At 33.7% G+C, this 23,673-nt stretch overlaps 1 pseudogene; it reads right to left on the bottom strand.

Moving 5' to 3' along the window:
- Positions 1-1,830: 1,830 nt before the first annotated feature.
- LOC129884930 (uncharacterized) lies at positions 1,831-2,514 on the bottom strand (annotated as a pseudogene).
- Positions 2,515-23,673: the final 21,159 nt, after the last annotated feature.

Raw genomic sequence — 23,673 nt, 5'->3', positions numbered from 1 at the left:
ATTGGGATCAAAACACATATGTTCTGAAGCTCCTGAATCAATTATCCAAGTATTTTGTTTAAGATTAGGAAGCACAGAATTTGAGTATTTAAGAATGGTACCAGCCACTGCATTTGCATTGATTCCTGTTTTTCCTGTTTGTGTCAGCTTGCTTTGCTTGTACATTTGCATCATTTCTGCAATTTGTTGCTTGCTAAATTGTTCCTCAAGAATTCCATCATTGATTCCAAAATCTATCTTCCCTATGTCTTCATCTACCTGCCGAGTTAAACTGACATTTGCCTTAATTTGTGGCTGATAGTTTCTGGAGTTAGTGAACTCAAAATCTGCAGGGAATCCATGCAATCTGTAGCAATCATCATGCACATGTCCTGTTTTCCCACAGTAAGTGCATGATAGATTTGGGTCATATCTTCTCCTACCCTTAAACTTGTTTTGTGGCTTGTCAGATCTCTGGCTTGGATTGGTGTACCTCTGATATGTGTTTGTGCTTCTGAATGCTTGCTGCTTGAATCTATGTCCATTTCTTCCTTGTTCACTAGCCATGAATGCTGCAAATTCAGCAATCAGTTTGTTGTTTGGCTGCTTTGCTTGACCTATTGCTATGAATGATCCAGAGTCAGAGGTGGGATTTGTGTTTGCATACACTTCCCTTTGGTTCTCATCTTGCAAAAGTAAGGAATATGCAACATCCATTCCAGGTAAGGGGTTCATCATGAGTATATTTCCTCTTGCCTGAGCATATACATCATTTAGTCCCATTAGGAATTGAATCAACTTTTGATCTTCCAGTGATTTTGTTAATTTTGCTTTTCCATCACAAGTGCATTCACATGAGCAACAGACAATCACATTTATCCCATCTAATTCATCCCACAATCGCTTGAGTTTGGTGAAGTATCCTGCAATGTCACTATTCCCTTGCATTAGTCCTGTTAATTCCTTTTGTAGGTGGTAGAGTTTGGCACCATTTGATTTGCCAAATATCTGTTCTAGACTGTCCCAAAGTTCTTTTGCAGTTTTGGAACTCATCACACTATCTGCAATATCCTTAGATAGTGCATTGGATATCCAACATATTATCATATCATTCACACAACTCCATTGCTCAAATTCTCCAGATTCCAGATCTGGAGCCTTGCAGGTTCCATTGATAAAACCAAGTTTTCTCTTGGCTGATAGAGATAAGAGGATAGATCTCCTCCAACCTAGGTATCCTCTTCCATCAAAGACAGCGTTGACTAGAGTCATACCAGGTGAATCTGAATTGTTTAAGTAATAAGGATGGTTGTTTTCATATGTGATTCCTTTCTCACCACTGCCTGACTTGATTTCAATTGTTTCAGGCATTTTGATTTGCTAGAGGTTATGAAGGTGATTTTGATATTTTGACACAGATTTGGATCGAGCTTAGAAGAACTCTGATACCATGTAAAAATTGGAGGAGAAGATGCTGTAAAGAGGAATATTTTCTGTGTATTTTCATAGTATGTACAACACACTTATATAGAACTATACAATAGTTGTAATAGAGACAAAGGAAAATGGTTATATTTGTCCTACTTGAACTTATACAAAATTTTATTCTATTTGCCCATAATCATATGGACAAAATTATATTTAAATGTGGAGTGCTTAAATCCAAGAGTGGGAGATTATAGTATTTGTATATTTTGTATTCTTGAAAATATCCCATGTTTGTATGGAAGGAAAGGGGCCACGTGTGTCTCTGCAAACCAAGAGAAACTGAAGAGTTTTGCTTTCTTCTTTGCTCTTCTTTCTTCTCTTCTCTTTTACTCTTCTCTTTTACTTTCTTCTCTTTTACTTTCTTCTGCATTTCTTCTTCTCTTCTTCTGTTATGCAGGTGTTGGACTTCTCTTTTCCAACACATGTTTATTAGTGGACGCTGTTTTTTTTTATTAATTGATGAAGAATTAGATATAAATAAGCCAACTCCCTGTTGAATAATCTTCATGTTGACCGACATTTTGGTTTCTTCACAATCTCAAACGACGCAATTGCAGCATATTCAACTTGTTTATACACCAATTCCTCTGCATCCCACTTACTCAATGGCTTCTCCATCACTTTCCCAAGCACCTCTTACGCCATTCTCTTCAATCCCATGCATCTTTCCTGTCCATAAATCGACAATGCCAATCGATTCAAATCCACAGTATTCGCCACAAACAACTTATGATGGCGAAGCAATTTCTCTGCATCTCCTTTAACCCCGACCCCAACAAACTTGAAATTCGGGTCCCCAAGAAAGTTCACGAGGAATCCTGGAACTGCGGAGGAGTTGGAATAGTAAGCAACGTCGTCCTACACAGTGCAACTGGGTGATTTGAAACAGGGTAGCCACTCGATATCGAGACCAACGAGAAGCTTGTGGAGCCTTCGACGATGGGTATGCACAGTTTGCAAAATCCAGTCATTAACAACCAAGGCGTTGTTAGTCACAGTGACTTCAAGTCGATCGTTGTGGAATTCCACTTCGTAAATCTCAGCCATTACTTGAAAATTTTATTAATCTAGCTTTTGTGAAATAATTCATTCATGAATTGACGCCTATATACAGCAGTTAAGAGTTTTCCAAAAGTTTCCTAAATTGTTGCTCCCATTTTTTCCTTAAACCGAATCCTAACTTGTTTTGGTTTAATGAAAAGTTTCCTAATGTGTTTAAAGGTTTAGTAATTACACTAAAGGTATTTTTATTTTGATTTAATTTTGGATATGCATTTATATTTTAAAATTAAATAATTACCTCTTTATACTATTAAATTTTTTATTATACTTATACCTTCTATGAGAATATATACTTAACTAAATAAATTAAAGGGAAAAAGGTCAAAAATGCCCTTAAACTATTTGAAATGAATAAAAATATCATCTGTTTATAGTTTGATCTAAAAATATTCTTATTGTCGATACTTTGACGATAAATATTTATTTTATTAGCAAATGTTTATTCTACTTCAATTAGAAAAAAATTAAAAATATTTTTTATTTTATTTTAATTATTTTCTATCGTTATTTGAATAAAAATTAATGATAGATTTATTATGATCTTATACATGTGACATATATTGTCCGTTAAAACTTAGAGTACATGAAATTATTCTATTTTAATTGATAAAATGAAATAACGAAGAATAAAATATTTTTTACATTTTTATTACTTAAAATGGTTTAAAAAGAAAGAAAACAAGAATAGAGTTCCCTAAAAGTAATATTTTTATAAGGAATAAGATTATTTTTTTAAAAAATAATATATATATATATATATATATATATTCGGAAAAGGGTATCTTTGACCCATTTTATAACAATAGGGGCATTTTTGACCCATTAAATAACAATAGGGGTATTTCTAGATCAAATATTGACGACAGGGACATTTTTGGATCAAACTATAAATGGATGACATTTTTGTTCATTTCAAATAGTTTAAGGGCATTTTTGACCCTTTTCCCTATATTAAAAGATAAATTTTAATTACAAATAAATTATTTTTACATATTTATTTATTATGAAATTTAAGAAATAGGTAGAAAGAAAATATGTCCATGCCTTTGATTAATATTTAATACCACAATTGTGGTGTAGTCTATTTTGAGAAAATTTTATTTCAAGTCTAGCCTTAAATTTCTCTCAATTCAAGCCATCTATTTATATTTATAATTAATTAAAAGGGTCACTACTTTTTTTCTTAGTCAAACAACCCACCTCTTAAATTAGCCCAATTTACTTGTGATTTAAAATTAAATTAATTATGGGTGATTAATTCATCTTTTTAAAATAATAAAAATAACTTAATTGGATTTAACAGGTTACCTACTACCTCCCAATAATATAGGTACCGAGTAATTCGGTCCGTCTAGGCTGAGAAGGTTGGTGCCGAGGATTTAACGAAAATAATTTTTCTACCTTTTTAGATAGAGATAAGATTTGCATACACATTAATAATTGTTAAATTGATTGGATAGTAAGATTTTTTTTGTTTTCACCCGGTGTTTGATATCTGTATTAGAGCCCCGATAAATTTGGATATACGCCATGTAAGGTCCATTTATGAGGGAGACAAGCATTTAGGAGACAATATTAATTCTCTTAATATCTCTTACCATATATCTTAGGACTCCTTAATTTTTCATGGTCTAAAAGTCTCAAGTTAATATTATAAAGATAATTAAATAATAATTTAAAAAATAATAAATAATAATTTTGCCTATTACACACGTACGTTTCACGAATAAGAAAAGTTTCATTTTTCAATTCAATATAAAACATAAATAAAGAATTCAATTTTATATTTACCATTATAAAGATTACTAACCGAATGATTATCCAAAATCTGCAGGAGCCTTACAGTATTCAGAGTCTTTTTTACTATAAGACAAGATGAAAGCCCTCAAAAATCAGAAAGTAAGCTTGAAAAATTATAGCATATATTTTATCATTATTTTGTGAAAACATATACACTAAAGGCTGAAAAGGGAAGATAAAGAGAATAATGATATAACAATGCAAATGACTTATAGAAAAATTAAGGAAAATTACCCTTTTACACATATTCTAATACCATATTTACTTGTATTCCTTATTATATCAAAAAATATCCAAAATCCCTCTTTTTCCTTTAACTCTCTCTCCATCACTGATACATCACTCTTCCTCCCTAAATCCTCGCCTAAATTCGCTTCTCTTCATCAGTTTTTGAGATTTTAAATTTTTGAGTACATCTGTTACTCAATTTCAAGGTTCTAACTAAGGTATATTTAAGTTTTTCCTTATCTGGAATCTCACTTCATCCTCATTCATTTGATTTCTCCTAAAATTTGCATCGTTTGATTTCTTCTGTAAATCTTTGAAAAATCATCTAAAATTGGTATCCTTTGCTTTCTTCTATAAATGTTTCTATTTTTTTAACTCATATCTTCAATGATACATGTGGAATTCGTTCATGGTCTCACACAGTTGAATAAAAATCAAAGAATTCTTATTTCACCTGATTCTGATTCATCTTGGGAAGGTTACGACGAGGTTACATCCAAACATCATAACGATCTAGAAGTGGTGGATAAGCTACGTGAGAAATTGAGGTCGAAAGCTCCAATTAAACATGCACCCAAAGAACTAGACAAGATTGAAAGGATTACAACACGCCCCAATCTCCCAAAGATATGAGTTCAATTAAGTTTTTTTTAATACCGTTTTTATGAAGGTTTTTTATTCTGATACATATTGTTTATGTATCAGATTCTCATGTATCAAGCGTTAACACTTCTAATATATAGTGTTTTTTTTAAAAGTCATTTTTTGGAGATTTACTATTTCTGATACATCGTGTTTAAGTGTCAGTTTCTATTGTATCAAGTTTTAATGATTCTGATACATCTACATTATTTATGTATCAGATTATAAATTATGAAGCCTTACTGCTTCTGATACATCTTCTGTATGTATCAAATTCTCATGTATCAAATATTTTAATGAATCTGATACATCGTATTTATGTATAAAGTTCAAGTTATATTTAACTATTTTTCATGTCAATGCAAGAAATGAAGTACGTCATCAAGAAGATCTCGTCCCACCCCTTGAGATTCGGCATGGCATATAGGGCTAATTTTATTGATGATTTGAATCATCAATAGGTGAAGAAGGTATAAAGTTATTTAGGCAAACCATATTTGGTCACTACCTAGATATGCCAAACTACAATTTTCAAGGGCAAATCATCAAATGCCTCTTACTTTTTGAGGTAGAGCAAGAAAAATAAAGAGGAATTGCACATTCATCACGTGCAGGGTAATATACTCCGATTTACAATAAAGGATTTTTCTATCATTACTGGTTTGCGATATACCGGTAATATCAATGACTTTCGGTACTCTGATTACCCAACAAGTAGATTATTGTCTATATATTTTCCTGGTGCAAAAAAATGGGGTCAACAAAGCTTGTTTCGTTGAGCGTTTTCTAGTTGGAGGATGGAAAACAAATGAAGACGCTGTTCAGATGGTCATTCTCTACTTCATCCACACTTTTATTTTTTTCTCAACTAGGTGATGCACCTATATCTGTTGATGATTTTAAGATGGTAGAAGATGGTAGGTATGAGCAACACCCATGGGGGGAAATAGTATTTTCCAAATTGATAAAAGAAATGAGGCAGGAGTTTTCAAATGTCAAACAAATGTATCGTCGAGACGACATGCCATACGCTCTGAATGCATAGATATATGAATGTGCATCTCAAGTGCCTCTGAAATTGCTCTAAGAGTGGGTAATAAAATACCCAAAATTCTTAACTGGCGTGTTGTTGCCGTGAAGCCAAAATTTGAGACCTTCATGTCTACCATATTCAGTGAGGTACATGCATTGAAGATTATTCATTTATGCACTGATTCATTATATATAACATCTAAGATACATTCTATATTCGTGACCTTGATACATTATAATTTGATTCATAAAGTAGATGAATCAGGTGCTATATTTATGTATCAGGTTATAAATGGATCAAGATATAATGCCCCTGATACATCTACTTTATGTATCAAATGAAAATGTATCAAGCTATAACCTTTCTAATACATATAAATGCATGTATCAGAAACTCATTTATCAATCTTTACAGCTCCTGAAAACTCTACCATATGTATCAAATTATAATGTATCAAGAATTACATCTCATGATACATCTGCATTTTTGTATCAGATTCTACTGCTTCAGATAATATTGTTTTTCTATCAGTTTCTCATGTATCAAGGATTAATGTTTTTGATACATCATATTTATGTACCAGAATTATCATGTATCAATTATTCACTTATTTTCTGAGAAGCAACCAATTTTTTTGCAGTATCGATGCTCTAAAATTGTGCCATCTCAACATGAAATAAAATCTATTGTCATTCATGACAGTCAACATAAACCTGAAGCTTCTACATCAGCTTCCAAGGTCAATTTTAAAAAACCTCAAGAAGTCCCCAGATTTGAGGACTTTTCAATAATACCACCCACAAAATTATTAAAAAGATCCAATCTTGTCGCTGATACATCTTCTCCACCTCCTTCCAAAAGAATGAAGACTACCCCTGCTAAAGAATCAATTCAAGTAGAAACAGCCAACATGCATAAGGATGTCATAGCACCAAATGAATCAGAAAAGCCTATTTCTCCTGAAAATGTACCAGCGACAAAGTCAGCAGTAGGAGGTGAATCTTTCGGTCATTTGGAGCAAATTGTTCATATGCATTTCAAAGCATTAAAGAAGTCCATAAAGAAGTCTCTAAAGAGATACGCAAGTTATTACTTTAAGATGTATCATATCCAATATACTTTTAATTAGTTGATACATTCTGATTTTTCATATAACTGTATCAAGGTTGACCGGAAGTTCAAGCGTTTGGAGAATAAAATTGATTCAAATCATATTGATTTTTTGAAAGTCATCGATAGTATAGGGCACCGCATGACTGACACATCATCTAAACTTAAAACAGATGATTTTGATCAAACATTCCATATGATGGAACAAAAACAAGCACCTACTAGATCGGAGGAGCACAATCTTGCAAATATATCTGACTCACCCCAAGCAAATGACCAATTTAATATCTAGGAAGATATTAAGGTACATACATCACATAATATTTGATATTTATACTTTTAAACTTCTGGATACATTTTATTTTCATATATCATATGTAAATGTTATTATGTTTTTAGGGATCTGAATCATCCACCATGATACAATAGGTAGACAATGTATCAGAACAAAATATTTCATCAGATGTTTCAGAATTATTTAATCAGCATATTTCTTCTGATACATTAAAGGTAATATATCAGGAACAAATCAATGACCAATCTGATGCTATATATATCTTGTATAAGCTCAACCTCTTTAAATATATAGATATTTAAATATTTCGTACATATATATCATAAGTAAATGTTATTATATTTCCAGGAAGCTGAATCATCCAACAAGTTACAAAAGGTGGATGATGTATCAGAACACAATATTGTAGCAAATGATGCCGAATCATTTGATCAGCATATGTCATCAGATACATTAAAAGTAATGTATTAGTACAAAATTTAGTGAAGGTAATGTATCATTTCAACAATTGTTTTCTTAAGTAATTATTTTTATTATATTTGTAGGAACCGGAAACATTCATTATTACACCACAATTAAAGGATGTATCAGCACACCAAATGAAACCACAAAGAGCAGATATTGTTCAGCTTATTGCTGATTTTGATACATTAGAGATAAAGTCAATATTAATAAGTTTTGTAATGACTTTATACATTACATGTAGAACACTACAAAGAAAAATGGAAGAGTAGCCGTTGATAAAACTGATAAAGTAGAAGAGCATGTTGAGGAGATTGAAAAAGAAAAAATCAAACCTAACACATTGGAATTTAATACTTCAACATCATTATCAATCAAAACTCTGGATGTGATAAATGCTCTAATTTATGGACTTTCATTTGCAGCCATGCCATTGACCGTTGTTAGTCATGAGTAAGTAGTTCAAGATGAATGTCTACTACACGATAGCCAGCTACCTACTACTCTTCCATTGAAACCTAATGTATTGCCTGATGATGCGAAGACACCTCTTCCAAGAAGTAGGATTCTTTCTAATATCTTACAATCACCGTATCTTTAAAAATTTGGGTTGAGTGAAAAGGGTAAGGAAATATTAACATCTGTTATGCATCATACACACCCTTTTGAAGATTTTAGTATATGCTATCATCCCTCATCCGAGCTTATCATAGACTATTCTCAATGGATAGATAAAGGACTACTAAAATCGCATGGCAACAAGTAAGTATGATATATACAACTTATATCAATACAAGTTGTGTATTATATATGTTCTGTTATTTAAATACAAGCTTCCATTCACGAAATCGAAGGAGGAATATTACAGATCCAAGTGCTCTTCATTCAACTTTGAAAAAATAGACTTTGAAGTGTCATTTCCTCAAGATAAGGACTGGTTCTACCTAATGTCACAGCCGAACAGATGCTAGAACGATGAGGTAAAGATTATGATACAAGTCAGACTTACTATCTGATACATAGAGATTAATGTATCGGATACATACATAATTTGATACATGCAGTTTGTTGTTGTATAACTAATACTTTCTTAAAATGTGTAGCACATCGATGTAATATTTTACTACCTTCGGAAGAAATTGAAGATACAGTTGAGCAATCAGTATTGATACACAACGACAAACTACATTTTCAAATTTTTTATCAAATCTGCACACACACGCTACTATCATATTCCACATGACATTTCTACCCAAGAAGATATGGCAAGGGCCACTGTTATAGCTCATCACAAGAGATCTGTGAAGAACATAATAAGAGGTTTCTCAATACCTGTCGGGTTGTCTTGACATTTGGTAGATGAGGTATACATTCTCGTAAACTATGACAGAGATTTTCATTGGGTTCTTGCAGTAGTTATATTGAAAAAGAGGTTGATACGTGCGTATGATTCATCGCCTAGACGAAAAAGTAGCAACCCTTCCCATGAGATCTAAAAGATAGCAGCAATGCTACCGACATACCTGCAAGATAATGGTTTCTTTGACAACAACAAATATACTGATTGGTCGTTGCTTGATTCATACAAGGACAAATCAACTAATAACATGCTTGAACCACATCACCCATTTGCAGTTGAATACGTTGAAGGAATTGCGCAACAGGAAAGTGACAGCTTGTGAGTATTAACAATTATATACATAAATAATTAATATGTCAATTTTATTATTTTTAAACTTGTGTATTCCTTTCTTTTCAGGGATTTTGGATTTTTCCTGGCCATTTTGGTTGAATATCTTAGTGATGGAATTTTTATTCCAAATACTAGACAAAACGCCGAATTCTTTCATTTAAGATATGCAGTACTCTTGTGGAGATATGGTTGTCAAAAGTCCATGAATGATTATGTTAGCAAAAACGATGATCCAAAAAAATTTAGGAGAGATATCTCTCCAAGTCAAGGAGAATTGATGTATGTCCACTAGTTTTTTTTTTGTAATAGTAAATATTTTAGATGTATCTGCTGTTTTAATGTATCTGATACATTAACTATAATGTATCAGAATCAGTAAGCAACTGAAATGTAATAATCTTTTCATATATCAATTGAAAAGATTTGTATGTTTTTCTTATCTGTCAAACTCGAATATAAAATCAAAGTTTATGTATCATATTCTAATGTATCAAACTTGACTGTCTGGGGCATCTTGCTTATGTATCACAATAACATTTTCCAATTTTTAATGAATTTGATACATATACTTTTGTATCTCATTCTCATTTACAAAACAGTAATTCTTCTGGTACATATTGTTTATGTAGCAGGTCTGCTTGTATAAAGATGTTATGATTCTGATACTTCTTTTTTATGTATCATATTCATAAGTGTCAAGTTGCGAATTCTGATACATATTGTTTGTGTATGAGATTTTCATGCATCAAGATTTATTGATTATGATACATCATGCATATGTATCAGATTCTCATTTCTCAAAATTTACTGATTCTGATACATTTTGTTTTTGCATAAAAATTTCATGTCTCAAGATTTAATAATTATGATACATCTTGCTTATGTATTAGATTCGCATGTATCAAGATTTACTGTATATGGTACATCTACAGCCTATATCAACACAAGATGTTATGTATCATCCACAACTCTTGTAGAATTATGGTTGTCGGATAGCCAAGAATGTTTATGTTACGGAAAATAACGATTCAAAAAAACCCATATGAGATTTTATCTCTCCTACTCAAGGAGAACCGATGGACATCGAGTATTGTTTTTTTAAAAAAAATTATAGTAGTAGAATGTACAATTTTGTTTTTCACCAATTGTAAATATTTTAAATGTATCTGCTGATTTAAGTATCTCGATACATTATATTTAATGTATCAGAATCAGTCTGAAATGTACTGATTTATCCGTATATCAACTGAAAATATTTATATGTTTATCTCATGTGTTAAATTCAAATATAAAATAAAAGTAGATGTAATTATATGATTCAAATAAAATGTATAATGGGATAACACAAACATCATATCTCTTTAGAAATGAAATTACAAGTCTTTCTGTTGTGGCCTTCATGGCCACAACGTCCACAAGAATTTGTGCTACTTCTTATCTTCTCACTAGCAAACTTTTTTCTCCCTTTCTCTGGTCTTCCTGGCATCCTTTTGTATATTGGTGGCAAGACAAATTCTTCCAAAATTTTCTTCAGAGCAGACCAATCTTTCTTATCTGGCATTGGAACCATTGGTAATTCATAAGTATCTGCCAACGCCTCTGGCTTGTAGTAATCAGCATAATATGGGTGCAGATCAGTAATGTTCTTGCTTTTCAACACTGCAATTGCATGTAGATATAGTATCTCGTCTAGTTGAAATATGCCACAATTGCATGTTTTTCTTTCAAGACACACAATGCATCTTATACATAATTCATAAACAGAATAAAGATATTCTAATGAAGCAACAACCTGCTGAAAATAAATTTTAAATATATGTATTAGTACTTATGCATCACATACACAACTATGTATCAGAAATGATGTAAAAGGATAATAATTATCACAGGATATACATAACTGATAAAGCAACAAACTGCAGAAAATAAACTTCACATATATGTATCAGAACTATGTATCAAATACAGATCTGATATATCAGAACTAATGTATCAGTATATAATTATCACAGGATATACCTAAATGATGAAGCAACAAACTGCAGAAATCAAGCTTTACATTTATGTATCAACTACACAATTGATGTATCAGAACTGATGTATTAGTATATAATTAGCACAAACCTAAATAATGAAGCAACAAACTGCAATAATTAAACTTCACGTATATGTATCAGTATTTATGTATCAACTACATAACTAATGTAGCTATACTGGTATTAGTATATAATTAGAACATGTTATACCTAACTAATTAATCAATAATGTGTAGGAAATAAACTTCACATATATATATCAAAACTTATGTATCAATTGTAGAACTGATTTATCATAACTGTTGTATCAGTATTTAATTAGCACATGTTATACCTAACTAATGAATTAACAACCCGCAGGAAATAAATTTCACATATATGTATTTGAATGTATGTATCAACTATAGAACTGATATATCAGAACTGATGTATCAGTATTTAATTAGAACAGGTTATACCTAACTGATGTATCAAAAAACTACAGGAAATAAACTTCACACATATGTATCACAACTGATGTATCAACTATAGATCTGATGTATTAGAATTGATGTATTAGTATTTAATTAGCACAGTTTATACATAATTGATGTATCAAAAACCCACAGAAAATAAAATTCACATATATATATTAGAACTTATGTATCAACTACAGAACTGATGTATCAGAACTGATGTAATAGTATTTAATTAGCACAGATTATACCTAACTAATGTATCAAAAAACTGCAGGAAATAAACTTCACACATATGTATCACAACTGATGTATCAGAATTGATGTATCAGTCTTTAATTAGCATAATTTATACATAACTGATGTATCAAAAACCTGCAGGAAATAAACTCCACACATATGTATCACAACTGATGTATCAACTACAGAACTGATGTATCAGAAATGATGTATCAGCATATAATTAGCACAGATTATACCTAACTAATGTATCAAATAACTATGTATCAAGTACTTATCTACTTAAAAATAACTATTATTTACCTTCATTCTCGAACACTTGATCGTGTTTGATACTAGGATATCTTTGAATTTTCTACCTAAAATATGTTTTGTGTAAGATGTTATTTCCCTATTTTTGCAGTTCTAAGCACCAAATAACATTCTCGTTTGCTCCAAAAAGTCAATTATAGGCAGCTCTCGTGCTTCAACAAGACATCCATTGATACATTCTGCGATGTTAGAAGTCATCATTCTACCCCTGTTGACAGTGGCATGAATCCTTGACCATTTTTCGTATCCTGCATTTTTGAAATATTGTGCCACCCGTTGATCGATTCTTTCAACTTTGACCATTAATTTATCAACTTCATCTTTTCGGTATGCCTTGACCATCGAATAGAAGAGGTCACTTAGTACAGCTTTGCTCCTTCTGTATTTAGTACACATATTTTTCTATATATGCCATATGTATACAAAATGAGGGACATTGGGAAATACCATGGTTATACTCTTGATTATGCTTTCATTCTTATCTAATACAACACACATATTGTCCCTCTCACCAAATGCATTTCTGAACTTCTGAAAAAACCACGTCCATGATGCATTATTTTCTGTATCAACAACACCATACGCCAATGTCAATATACAACCTAAAAAATCAATAATAGCAATATAATAGTTATTAGAATTCATCAGATTCATAATAAACGTGACAAATGAGATGACATACTGTTATTCAATAAGCAACAGTATCAAAAAGTAATACCTTCCGCATTAAGTATGCTAGCTGATACAAACGTCCCTTTATAAGGTCCATCAAGATGCACACCGTCAACAACAACTACTGGTCGACAAAATTGAAACTCCCTCATCAAGGGCCTTAACGCTATGAACACTTACATGAACTCATCAGTTGGTGACTTGTGGATACTTATGTATGAATTTGGATATACAGTTTTTAGCATATGTATGTATACAGGTAGCTTTCTATATCCATCAGTAGGTTTTCCCCTTAACATCTCTAAAGCATGCTTTTTTGAATGTCGTGCCTGTTGATAGATAATATCAATTTCATACGTTGATTTAATATCCTCTCGTATATCATTAGGGGTGAGAATTCTCTTATGATTAACCAATTTAGGTGTTGTGAATGCACTAACAAAAGACTTTGTAGCACGAACTTTGTTGAAAATCCTATCTCTCAATGCACATGAATGTTCACTATTGGATTATCTAACTTTGAATATATCGGATTTTTTTCCAACATGAAGCTTTCATTCTCCAACAACAGTCGTCTAAACAGCATACTAACACATATCTGTATTTTTATAAAACAAAATGACATGTATCATACTAATATTTTTTCATATGTAATATCACCAAACAAAGGGACATTCTGATAGGAAATGTGTCAACGCATGTACTTGATACATGCTTCTTAGTATGTATCATGAACAAAAAACAAACATGCATCATATACACAGATTCATATGAATCTGATAAATACTGACAGAAATATTTTTTAAAAGTATAACTACGATCATTTTTTAACTAAGTTACAAAAATAGAGTTTTGATATATCATGACAGGAAAAAACATTTTTTTAAGCATGTATCAGATACACACATTTATATGTATCTGATACATACTGTTTGATAATATCTAAAACCAAAATTTTCAAATGCAGACTATGCACATACCTTTTACTGTCGGATCTTTTAAACTTGAAATTAAATTCATTATTTATTTATTTTAATCAAAATTTTCCTCATTATATAAAGTAGAAAGAAAGAACAAGTACAAGGAGGGGGACATGAAAAGCCTTACCTCCAAAAATAAGATGGATGAGAAGCCGGCTTTAAGGTCGGCATACTTATCCCTGATACAAAGGTGCTATCTATGTACTAGAAAAGCGTTAAATCTATGAGAGGACTCCTCTCGGTACAATGCGACTAAGAAGAGAAAACATAACTGAGGGAGGATCGATTTTCCCTAAATCCAAAATCAGCCTCGCAACTCCAACACAAGGCTCAAGGTCAGTACAACTAAACTAGGAGACACACAAAGGTGACCAAAATTGAAAACTAGTTTCATTTTTGATAGCCGTTGAGTGCGGCTCCAAGTATTGGGTGTTGTTTTGTTGGTCTGGATTTTTGTTGATTGCATCATGCATTTGAAGTTCTGCATACAACCTGCACAACTTAAACAAGTGAGAAGGCCCAATAGTTGTTGTTGAGATAATCATCCAGCTGCACCAAAAGGCTTTTCGAAGTTGTTGTTGTTAGTAGGTTGTGTAGCTTGATGTTGTGATTGCTGCTGCAGGTTATTACAGTATGGTAATTGGCATGGATGGAGTGTTGATGAGCTTCCTGCATGCCAGGCTGCTGCCTCCCTTCTTTTGAAGTTCTGTGGGTCTGCATAGACAAGTAACCAAAGTAACAAACACCTGTGGGTGTTTAGTTGTTGCTGCTGCTGAATTGTTGTTTCTCCAAATACATTCAGTTGCACCAAAAGACAAGTATGAAACCATCTGCTGTAGCCTCTGTTTCAGGTTATGACTCTATGGATTGTTGGAAGAAACAGCTCCAATTGTTGTTGTTCTTATACTCTGCTCAGATAAATAACCATAGGCCATTCCACATGTTGGCCTAATAGATGCCAAGATGCAAATCAGCCCTGTAGTTTGGATTGTATTTCTGAAGCTATTATTGTTAGAAGTTGTTGTTGAGAGTTGTTGTATGTTGTAGGTCTGAGGTGTGAAAGTGCAAGGCTGCACTTGTTGCATCTCAACTAATTTGCTGTAGGTGCTGTTGTTGTAGTTGTTGTTGTACTTTGGAGGAGTTCCAAGGTCAGCTGTTGTAGTTCCTCTATAAGACTCCAATCTTCTGTAGTTCTGCATCCCAGGTATCCCATATTGTTGGTGTAGTTCTGGTATGTAGGAGTGTTGTTGTGATGATGAGGTCCAAGTAAGCCAAGTAGTTGTCTCCCTTAGTGTGAGGATCTATGGACCTGTATAGACAAACAAGACCAACAAGCCACTGCTGTAGTTTGTTCATATTCTGCTGCAGGTCCTTGGGTATCTCCATGTTACTTCCATAGTAGAGGTGGTTAAGATGCTTGTTGTTGCAAGCTACTCCCAAGAGGAGACCATTCATCAGGATCAGCTCTTCAGAGTACCTGCACCCACAAACCAAAAAAAGATAAACACACAAACAACTAATTCTGTAACCTGTTGCACCATGTCTTTGCTGTTGTATATTACTGTAGGAGGTGCATCTCTGGCTTAGATGTTTAAGTGATGGTGCATTGCAGTTTGGAAGGTTCCATTGCTGCTGTATTATGTGCCTGCACACCAACAAATAGACACCCAAGGAATTCCAAGTAGTTTGGATATAATATGGCTGATGCAAGTAATAAAGGTTGGACTCTGGCATGTTTGAATTATTGTTGGGGGCTGGCGAGGTTCCTGCATCATTTGTCTCCCTTTGTTTGGATCTCTGTGGACCTACACAAACAAGTAGCCAAAAAACCAAACAAATGTGGGGGAAGTATAGGCTGATGCAAACCTGAAGCCAGCTTCTTGGTGCCTTCATAGTGGAATTGTTCAGTTGTATGTTGTGGCAAGTTACCTTCAGGAGGAGACCTTTCCTCATGATCAGCTCCTTAGAGTACCTGCACATACAAACAAAAACAAAGACAAAGCAAAGAAAGGAAAAGACCTCAAATAGTTCTTTGGAGCTTGTTAGCTTTAAATCGGCTAACTTTTTCAAGGTCGCTCGACTAACGTCTCCAATTATCCGATTGAGGTGACACTTCTTAGGCTTTGTAAGTACTGTATTTTCTATGCTCCTGAAACATTTGGAGGTATTTTGGACAAGATAGAAGATCCAAGTTGTGAAGTGCACCATTGGGAAGCTTAAGTCGACTAACTTTTTTAAGGTCACTCGACTAATGTCTCCAATTATCCGTTGGAGATGAAACTTCTTGGGCTTTGCAAATATTGTATTTTCTATATTCCTGAAAAGTTTGGAGGACATTTGGACAAGTTGGGAGCTCCAAGTTGTGAAGTGCTCCATTTGGGGACTTAAGCCAGCTGACTTTTTTAAGGTCGCTCGACTAACGTCTCCAATTATTTGTTTGAGCTGAGACTTCTTGGGCTCTGCAGGAGTTATATTTGCTGCAATCTTGCACAATCTGGAGTCATTTTGGTGTAGCATGGTGTATTTGTTTAAGGTTGCTGGTTGCTTCTAGTTTCTATTGTTGTTGCTGAGTGGCTGCTGTTGTTGATCAGTTGCAGTCACTATTTCTACTGTATTATGGTATATGCCAGTGATGTTGTTGAGATGCTGGTGCAGGAACTCCAAACTCAGCTGCTGCAACTCTAATCCAAGGATCAAAGTATTATGATACCTCCATAAAAAGGCACCCAACAGGAAACAAAATTAGAACTTAAGCTTCATTTTTTATAGCTGTTGAGTGTGGATCCATGTGTTGGATGTTGGGTTGCTGGTCTGGATTGGTGTTGCTGTGTGCTCCTGTGTGTTGTGGTAGTTGGAAGTTCTTGTTCTTTGAGGGTGCAGCTGTGTAAAGTACCTGCACCAGGTAAACAAACAAGAAGACACCACTACTCTAGCTCTTACTTCTAGATGTATGTTAGTAGTTCTACTGAAGCAGTAAACAAGGGAGACTCTCCCCTTACAATAGGTGATAACTAGGTGGAATAAAGAGTAAAACAAATTACACATAGATAGTCTATTACACATTTGAGAAATAAGTCAGTCAAGAAGATAGTTTGATCCTTTTTAGAGTTTTCCTTCTGAAACTTGCCATTCCTAGCTTGTCCATCTTGATGTAGCCCTTTGTTTCCTTTGGTAGCTGCTGGAGGTTGTAGAAATGTTGTGTATCATTGAACCTGTGGCTGCATTTTGATAAGGTATCTGTAGGATGGTTTGCTTTTCTGAAGATATGTTTGCACTGAAAGAGTTCCAATTGTTGGACCAAAGATTGTAGCTTTGTAACATATCTGTGAATGCTCCAGGGTGGTTTGAGGTCTTGTTTCAGCCACTTAGTCAATAGTTCTGAGTCAACTTCCAATATCACTCTATTATATCCATGTTGGAGACACCAGTTGAGGCCAATAACTGTTGCCTGCACCTCTGCCTGGTTATTAGTACCCATTCCCAATGGAGTAGCAAAGGCATATATTAAGTTACCATTGTGGTCTCTTAATATTCCTCCTGCTCCAATTTTCCCAGGGTTGTCTAATGCACTTCCATCAGTATTCAGTTTCACAATGGAAGCTAGAGGTCTGATCCACATAACTTTGGTCACTCTCATGTCTTGTTGGCACTGTTTTATCATAGGAACCAGTTCCTTCCAGCTCTGAGGCCACTTAATGTAAGGGTAAGCAGTGTTTATCAGCATGTATAGGTCCTTGACTATGGAGAATTTAACTCTAGTAGTACTAGATTTCTTTCCTCTATATTTACTTGCACATCTATTCTTCCATATATGCCAACAAACAAAGATAGGAATGGCCTGCAACATGAGCTTATGAACCTCATTATTGGACTTGGCAGTCCACCACTTCATCAGGATGCTTCTCAAGAGGCAGGTCCCTTGCATTATCCCCCATGAGCTAGAGAAGTGTTGCCAAATATGCTTAGAAAATTTCCCTGAAGCAAATATGTGATCTACATTTTCCAATCCTGGTCTGTAGCAACAAGAACATGCTGCTGGTACTACTCCAAATTGGACAAGTTTATCATTAGTAGGGAGTTTCTGTCTCAGAGCTCTCTATAGTAGAAAAGACATTTTGAATGGAATGTTAGTGTGCCAAGTGCACCCATCAGTTAGGGTCTTGGCTTTTTTCTTCCTAACTAGTTCCCAGGCTGATTTAGAAGTGAAGTTTCCATGTGAAGTCAACTTCCAGCAGGCTTGATCAGTTGTGTTAGGGTGATAGTCTATCTCAGTGCTAAGTATCTGCTGCACCAGTTGAGGAGGGGCATCTTTTCTGATTTTCTGCACATTCCATTCCCCATTCTCCAGGTATTCAGAGACTGTAGTATTATTGAGCCTTGGTAGATAGCTATTGTGATTAGCTAGGGGTCCTATACCCATCCAATCATCCCACCAAAAGCTGCATGTACCTGAATTGATGTGCTAATTTATATGAGGCTCAATATTCATTTTATTTGCCACCATATGCTTCCACATAAGAGATTGACCTGTATTCCATTTTTTTATCACTGGATGTGCTCTTTGGCAGTACTTAGCCTTTAAGAATTCTCCCCATAATGTCTTCTTGGACCTGAAGGTCCACCACTGTTTGTATTGCAAGTCCAAGCACACATCTTGTATGTTTTTCATACCAATACCCCCTTCATCCACATGGTAGCTGAGTGTCTCCCAGGATGCCCAATGGTATTTTCTATTTTCTTTGTCCTAGCCCTAAAAAAAATCTGCCATAAGGCTTGTAATTTGTTTAAGGGTAGTGACTGTAGGGGTGAGAGCTGACAGCAGGTGGATTGGTAGGGATTGCAACACTGACTTAATAAGAGTAGCTCTTCCCCCATAGCTCAATATTTTGGTTTGCCATCCTCTAATCCTGGAGATCACTTTGGAGACCATACTATTAAAGTAAATGATTCTTTAACCCCCCAATATATAAGGGACATCCTAAATAGGTAATAGGGCCATGAGTTGATTTGAAACCAGTGATAGAAGTTACCCTTTCAATAATAGCTGGATCAGTATTCAGAGGGATCATACATTGACTCTTTTCTTTGTTAATAAGCTGTCCTGATGTGTGTTCATATAGCTGCATAATCTTCATGATCAGCTTGAGGGAAAAGTTGGAGGTTGAAGTGAAAATAATTACATCATCAGCAAAGCTCAGGTGATTAATTAAAGGACCCTTCTTCTCCATGTGAAAGCCTGTGTACAAATAGTGTTGATGAAGGTTGTTGAGTAGTCTTGACAACACCTCAGCATATAAAATAAATAGGGCTGGAGACAAAGGATCTCCCTGTTTGAGGCCTCTTGTAGAATGAAAGAAACCATGCCTACCTCCATTCACAATAACTGAGTACCAGTTATTAGCCATTAACCTCCAAACCATGTCAATAAATACATCTCCAAAACCCATTCTTCTCATAACTAGACATATAAATGACCAAGACACCCTGTCATAGGCTTTGTCCATGTCTAGTTTGATAACCACATTGTCTTCAATCTTTGGTTTTTTGATGCCATGTATGATCTCTTGTGCTAACATAATATTTTTAGAAATGCTTCTTCCCTGTACAAACCCAGACTGATTTTCAGAGATTACCTGAGGGAGAATTAGGGCTAGTCTGAGGTAAAGGACTTTAGAAATCACTTTATTGGTGAAGTTGTTGACTGATATAGGCCTGAAATCTGAAAGTTTATTAGGATGGTCTACTTTTGGGAGTAGAACCAAAGAAGCATGTGTGATGAACTTGGGAATAGAATGTCCACAACAAAAGTACTTTACTAAGTTTAACAAATCTTCACTAATAATATCCCAACAAGTATGGAAGAATTTGCCATTAAATCCATCAGGACCTGCAACAGACACATCACTAAGAGAAAATACAGCAGCTTTCAACTCCTCCTTGGTAGGCATAACATTAAGAATTTGGTTTTGCTGAGCTGTGATGGTATTGGGTATGCATTTTAGGATATCTTCATTGATCAAATCCTCTTTTCCAGTAAAGATCTTCTCATTATTGATTTTGTATTTGGCCATTACGTCAACTAGAGTTATTTTATCCTTATAGAATTGATTCTCCTTCACTTCTGCATGATTTGTATCAGTGATATAGTTTGTCAAATCCAATTCTGGTATATAACAATCTGCAGCATTATCAGATTCTTCTAAACCAAAAATTTGGGACTCATTCGCATTTGATTCGGCATAAACGATTGCTCGAGATGTACTATGGAATGATTTTATCTCACATCTCTTTTTATCAGAGCTTGATATGCATAGGGGATAATTTACGAATCCAGACTCGTTCTTCTTCAACTCTATGTAAATATTAACATTCATATCATTACGAATATATATTGGTGACGAGTTACCTTCAACGATGTATCAGATTTCAATATTTTTTACTGATTTATTTACACTTAATTCAGCAGCGATTGCTGCTTTTAGATTTGAGTAAGATACATTGTCACCGATAATGATTCCATCACTTTTGTATTATTCATAAGTAACATCGGATTGCCAAACTCCAGAATGTCTCAGTAGTATCAGGATATTCATATCGATTAATTGATGAAACTCGAAGTTTGGTTTGAATTGATGCTCTATTTTTTTCATTGTAGACGATACTCTATTTTTTGGCTTGAAACTTCATGTACATAACTGTTGTCTTTTTTAACCAATTAATCCTATTAATTAGATCAGTAATTGATTTTGAAGAGCCAATCATACGTTATCTGAATCTACTATCCACAAATAGCTGATGTGAATTAACTATTCTACAGCTAAAGTTGATGTATCAAATACCTAACTTATGTATCAGTAAAACTGAAAAAAAAGTTGAAATCGACTTTTGTTTGAATTGATGTTCTATTTTTTCCATTCGAGACGATGTTCTGTTTTTTGGCTTGAATCTTCATGTACATAACTTTTACTTTTTTAAACCAACTAATCCCATTAATTAGATCAGTAATTCATTTAAAGAACCAATCATACCTTATCTCAATCTACTATTTATAAATAGCTGATGTGCATTAACTATTCTACAGCTAAAGTTGATGTATCAGATACATAACTTATGTATCAGCAAAACTGGAAAAAAATTGAAATCGACTTTGGTTTGAATTGATGCTCTGTTTTTTCCATTCGAGACGATGCTCTGTTTTTTTGCTTGAATCTTCATGAACATAACCGTTGGTTTTTTTAACAAATTAATCCATTAACAATCATACCTTATATTAAGATACTATCCATAAATAGCTGATATGTATTAACTATTCTATAGCTAAAGATGATGTATCAGATACATAACTAATGTATCAGCAAAACTGGGAAAAAAAATGAAATCGACTTTGGTTTGAATTGATGCTCTGTTTTTTGGCTTGAATCTTCATGTACACAACTGTTGCTTTTTTAACCAATTAATCATATTAATTAGATCAGTAATTGATTTAAAAAACTAATCATACCTTATATTAAGATACAATCCATAAATAGATGATCTGCATTAACTATTTTACAGCTAAAGTTGATGTATTAGATACATAGCTAATATATCAACAAAACTGAAAAAAAGGGAAATCGAGTAATTTTGGTATGATGAGGTATGTATCGTAATTAGACTTTTCCATTATGAAATTTAGGTAAAGTTTAAGAAAATTAAAGATAGAGTACAAAATTCATGTTGAAGGAGAGGTAACCACTTTAGGGTCTTATACAGTGACTCTACATATGTACCTTGTTCCAATAATGATTCTAGTTTAAGATAAAGTTCAGAATTTATGGAATATCAAAATATGTCAGAAGTCTCAAGCTTACAAAAGAGTCCATCTTCAGAATGAAAAAAAAAATCAAATTCAAAAAGACGAATATGACTTTGTTCAAATTAATACCATATAATTTCTATAATATAATAAAGGCTATAGGTCATCGATTGTGAAGTTTACGAAAGGCCAAACTCTTGGATTTTTGAAGATTCCATTCCGAATATCAATAAGACCACTTCCTTAATCTTGAGCATTATTTAACTCAAGAACCTTACAAATTATAAAGCTTGATTTTCTTAGTACCAGTCAACAAATTCAAGGCAAAATTAAAAATTGAAATTCTCGTAAATTGCTTAAATAAAAACTCATATTTATACATTTATACAAATCAGAAAAATGAGTTATAGAAATTAATTAGAAGAATATTAGTTATTTTAAAAAGAAAATGTTCTATGAAAGGAAAGAAATACTCAAATTTAAATTAGAAATTTAAAATACACTTGCTACAATGTTGGGAAAAAAGGTGTTGGATTTACTATAAAATCAAGAAATTAAAGAAATATTCTTATCAAAAATAGTTATGGTCGAGATATTTTCCATGATCAAGGATATCCAATCATACTTGGAGTTATGGAAATTATAATACTACATCTTAGAAGGAAAGGAATCTCTCATTATCTATCTATCTATATTATCTTAAAAGCATGAACTCCAAAATTTAAAAGTTAAATCTCTTTCACAAATGATTTAACAATACAATTAGTTGTATACTCTCTCATCTCTAACGGTCATCTCCTCCTTCTCTATCTCACACTGTTCATCTCCGATCAGTTCTAGATGGCTTTACCACCGCCGGTGAAGCTCCCGTGGCCACCGAATATAGATCAACAAACATCGCCAGCTAATGACACTCTAAATCTGCAAAACAATACTGTAATTTCAAGTGAAGCTGGTTTGATTTGTGTCACTACCGAGGAGCTAAAAAATTTTCAAAAAATCAATTATCTTCAAAGTCATGGATTGATTCAACTAAAAGAAATTGGAGGAAATGAATCCTCATCAGGACAACATACAGTCCAAATTTTAGAAGAAAAAATTGATATCAGTGTGTACAATGAAGAGGCGCAATCTGGAAGAACAGCCGCAGCACCTTCGCCGGTGCGCCCTCAAATTCGAACCAACTCCGGCGAGATTCGATCCATTGTACCATCTGGGGTTTGTTCGCAAACACCTGAAACAGCTATAGGAATAAAGTTCACCTGAGAAACCATCTCCGGCGAAGAGAGAGTGGTACTCGCCGGAGATCCGGCGTCCCAAATGGAACAAAAACAATGCCAAGTTGTTCAGCATGATGAGGAGCACCACTCAACGACCAAGCTTCAGTTCGA

This window comes from Solanum dulcamara, chromosome 4 (assembly GCF_947179165.1).
Source record: "Solanum dulcamara chromosome 4, daSolDulc1.2, whole genome shotgun sequence".
NCBI lineage: Eukaryota > Viridiplantae > Streptophyta > Magnoliopsida > Solanales > Solanaceae > Solanum > Solanum dulcamara.
This window is presented reverse-complemented; position numbering and strand designations above follow the sequence as displayed.